At 36.3% G+C, this 4,623-nt stretch overlaps 1 long non-coding RNA gene across 1 annotated transcript; it reads left to right on the forward strand.

The window, feature by feature from the left end:
• Positions 1–2,673: 2,673 nt before the first annotated feature.
• On the forward strand, positions 2,674–3,278 carry LOC140878387 (uncharacterized). Its single transcript, XR_012149333.1, has 3 exons — positions 2,674–2,770; positions 2,866–2,949; positions 3,196–3,278. It is a non-coding gene; the product is annotated as an uncharacterized lncRNA (long non-coding RNA).
• The last annotated feature ends 1,345 nt before the right edge of the window (positions 3,279–4,623 follow it).

Below are 4,623 nucleotides of genomic sequence, written 5' to 3' on the forward strand. Positions count from 1 at the left end.
GAACCAATTTTCTTGTAACTCGATTTACTATTTAGAGCAGCAGGTAACAGGAACTTACCAAGGATTAATAAATATTGGAAAATTGGAAGTTCAAATCTGTGGAATTTCAGGAAAAGAAGTGGATCAGCTCATTCTTGGCCTAGAGTTTCTGGAGGACCATAAACCATGTAAACGCCTTGAAAAAGGAATAGAGTTTATGGCAAAAGAAAAGACTTGGAGGATTCAATAAGAATTCTACAAGATGAAAAACCAAGAGAATTGGATAAAGAACAATCCCTTAATCAGATTCGAAAACTCTGTTTACAAACAGAGGAAGAAGCAATTGTTGAAATTAGTAAGTCATGAACATGATTTACTAGAACGCATTGAAGAAGCGAAAATGAGTAACCATACTCTACCTTCTGAGGCCTTAGGAAAACTAAAGGTAAACAGTCTTAATCGGACTACTGAGTTACAACACAGTATGTTAAAAATGGCGGGGCCATTTAGTAATCCCTTTAAAAAATGACAACAAGTCCTTTCTCCATTTACATTCCAATAGGGATGTTGTACGAACAATATAAGGCTGAATATTTTGCAGTTTATATTGACTCGGGAGCAGGAATTTGTACAACAAAAAGAGGAGTCTTCCCTGAAGAATGTGAAGAAGAATTGCCAAAAATTGCTGGACAAGATTTCTCTCGAAGAATTTTAATTCTTTGCAAAGGAATAAAACAAGCAGAGATCCTTATAGGAGGAGCAGGTCAAACACCTTGGTACAAGGTAAAGACACCACCAATCTATTTCCATGATACAGGAGCTGATATCCTGTTAGGAAATAACTTCTTACAAATGTTTAAGAAGTACACACAAGACAATGAGTCAAGAAGACTTGTGTTCACTACAATTTGTGATCATAAAATTATCGTTCAACGACTCAAGGTTGCTTTTTATCGACAAATACCAATAATATTTCGCAGCCAGCGTGGTGATAAAGGACAACTTTTTCACCCAAAAATGAAAGATCCAAGAAGGTTTGGAGAAACCATGTTGAAAATAACAACAAAACAAGAACTCCAAACAGAGGATATGAAGCTTCTCAAAGTAACTCTAAATCACAGAGATATAGAGTTAGAAAATAAGGTATCCCTTGAAGATGTCAAAAAGAGGCTCAAAGAAAGTTACAACGAGCATCCTTTGGCACGGTGGGATAGAAATCAACTCAAAGCCAGTCTTACTCTAAAGGAAGGCAAAGAGTATGAATTCGTCAGATATAAGCCTATCCCAATGAACATAACAGATCAAAGGGATATGCGAATGATTATCAAGGAACATTTGGACCTTGGTCTAATCAAAGAAGGAGTTTCACCATATAGCAGCCCAGGTTTTCTGGTCAGAAATCATGGTGAAATAAAAAGAGGAAAACTCAGGTTAGTTATTAACTACCAAGGTATTAATAAAATCCTGGAGTTTGATGGGTACTTCATACCCAGTAGAGAACATCTAATTAGCTGTGTACGAAATGCTAGAGTGTTCTCAAAATTTGATTGTAAGTTTGGATTTTACCAGATTCGAATGGAAGAAGGCAGTAAGAAATTCACAGCCTTCTCTACACCACAAGGACATTATATCTGGGAAGTTATGCCTATGGGATTGGCTAATGCACCCCAAATTTGTTTATATTGATGATATTCTTATAGCATCAAAAAACATAGATGAACATATTAAACATTTAGAGATTTTTTCTAAAATTTGTACACAAGAAGGACTGGTTTTATCTGAAAAGAAAGCAGTTATAGCAACAAGAAAAATTGAATTCCTTGGAATTGAGATTGATGAAACTAGAATAATTCTACAACCTCATATTGTGGAAAAGGTAAAGAATTTTCCGGATAAACTCAAAGATGTAAAACAACTCCAAAGTTTTCTAGGAGTAGTTAATTTTGCAGGGATGTTCATAAACAATCTGGCAATCACTACAACAAATTTGATGTACAACAACGTCTAATCACAAAACCGTTGTCTCATGAGCTTTCACAACGGATTTATTAAAATCCGTTGTCGTTTGCCTTATTTTGTTAAAGAACGACAACAGATTATGACCTACGACAACGGATTTTAAAATCTGTTGTCTATTAGTGCTTTTTTTATGGCCTACGACAACGGATATTAAAATTCGTTGTCGATGGGCGTTTTTTTATGGTCATACGACAACGGATTATGGCCTACGACAACGGATTTTAAAATCCGTTGTCTTTGAGCGTGTTTTTTATGGCCTATGACAACGGATTCTACAAAACCGTCGTTGTATTATTATTTTATATATTAATAAAATTAATTTTTTTAAAATATGTTATAATGAGAAACACCCTTTCGTTCTCTTTTCATCTCTCGTCTCTCGTTTCTCTCCTCGTCGCTCTCACCCATCCATTATCAAACCCTAGCTGCCATAGCACTCTAGCCGACTTCAGATCGAGAGCGGTTGTAGAAGAAGGATCGATGATGGAAGGCTTTCGGTCACTCTCTCACTCCCAAGCATTTTCCAGGCGGCGGCTCCGGATACGACTTTACCCGGCGGCATAGGTGGATCTTGCAATGGAGCTAAGTACAGGCTCATGTCTCCGGCCAAGCTCCCGATCTCTAGGTCCACTTGTATTCCTCTCTGTTTTTTCAGGAAAAAATTTGACGAAAGGCGATTGGGGATTTTTTAGGCGTGATTATGTAAGAAAATGCCTAAATACAAAGATGAGGTTCCTGCCGTTCGAGTGTATACAGTTTGTGATGAATACAAGTTTGTGACTAACTTTTTATTCCCCACAAATTCATTCTGTTTTAGTTTTGGATTTACTCAAGTAATAATTGGGTATCAAAATACTTTTACTGCAGATATTTGATTGTGAGGAACGTTCCGGAGCTTGGCTGCGGTGATGAGTTATTAAATTTATTCTCTACCTATGGCAAAGTTGAAGAGTGAGTGCTTGTTAATCATCCGATATTCGACATGGATGCATGTTTCACTATTAATAACTGGAAATTGGGCAGTTTCTGAATCATGTTTTCTTTTTATTCTTTATTTCCCCATAGAATTCATCTTGTTGTGCTTGGGGTTTATTGGTGTCAGTTATCACCTAAAAAATATAGGTTTATTCTGTGGAAGCAGAATTTTAGTATCAGTAATTGATTAATATTTTGATTATTTTGGTGTATTTTGTTCAGATGTAAGCCAATGGATGATGAAGAGTGCGAGTCATTTACTGATGTTTACTGGATTAAGTTTCATCAGGTCAACAATGCCAGGTGATTTTAGTTACTAAATACTTCTATTCCATTCTCGAATACTTGTTTATATTCCTGTCAATCCTTAGGAGAAAATATAGCATATGGCATTATTATCCGAGTTTTTGTTGTGAGGCTTAAAGATGGAGACGACTTCGACTCAAAATTACTGATATTGATTTTCTTAAAAAATATGTAGTTATTGGCCTCCCCATAGATGTGGCCTTACAGATTCAAGGTGCTCGCGTTTGCCCTTTATCAGCGATCACAAACACCAGATTAAGTGGTTTTCGTCCCTGTATTTGTTGTGATAGCTTGTTTTAAACAAAAATAAAACAAAAAGTTCTGGCTAGAAAGGAGCGTCATGCTTTTAAAAGAGTGATGATGGAATGGAGACGAAGATATCTAAAATCTTTCGAAGAGAATTCATTTGTTCCTGGTTATGGTTCGATCAATTATTCTTTTCCCCCTTCAGGTTCGCAAATATTGGAGTGTTTATATGCTTGAAGTGCTGCGGAGTTCACAGAAGCCTTGGCACTCATATTTCTAAGGTGATTGACACTCGTTTACGAGATTTTTACCCTAACCTCTGAAGGGCCCCATTCAGTCTCTGCTAATGTCTTTGATTCCTTTTGTTTTCACCTCGTAATTTCTATCCTACTGGTTTTGTCCGTGACATTAGATGAATGGTCTGATGATTAAATTGATGCGATGATGGAGGTTGGTGGAAATGCGTCGGCAAATTCTATTTACGAGGCTTATATTCCTGAAGGAGTGTCAAAACCTGGACCAGACACTGCCTATGAAGAGCGTTCAAGATTTATCAGGTGGGTTTAATTGTTAATTGGTGACCATTTTTTTATTGAGATGAAGACCAATTGTTGTTTCTTTTTTAGTTTTGTTATTTACAGAACTTGTCACTTTACCCCACCTGTAAGACCAAAAATTAACACGAGGCTAAACACTTGATTTACAATTCTTGACTTGTATGTTGTAGGTCTAAATATGAGCTTCAAGAATTTATGAAACCAAGCCTGCGTATAATGTCAGGTGCTTCAAAAAAGCATTCTTTGCAAGCAAGTTTATCCAGGAAGATCATGGATAGTTTTCGATCTTCAGCTTCGTCACAAAAATCAGTATGTTAGATCGACTATCTTGGTTTTTTGAGGTGATATATGATTATGGTTTTAGGTCTTACGGTTGGATGGATTTCTACTTATATTTTCAGAGTTTCAAATAAGGAAATGACATATGCACAACAGCTACGTGATTATGAAGTTAAAGTCATGGAGGTTGGTCATTTATTTGTCTACTTCAAAAATCATTTTTCTCGTCTGTTTTTGATGTCTTGTGCTCTTTATTTGTATC

The sequence above is a fragment of the Henckelia pumila genome, chromosome 1 (assembly GCF_033568475.1).
Source record: "Henckelia pumila isolate YLH828 chromosome 1, ASM3356847v2, whole genome shotgun sequence".
In the NCBI taxonomy this organism is placed as follows: domain Eukaryota; kingdom Viridiplantae; phylum Streptophyta; class Magnoliopsida; order Lamiales; family Gesneriaceae; genus Henckelia; species Henckelia pumila.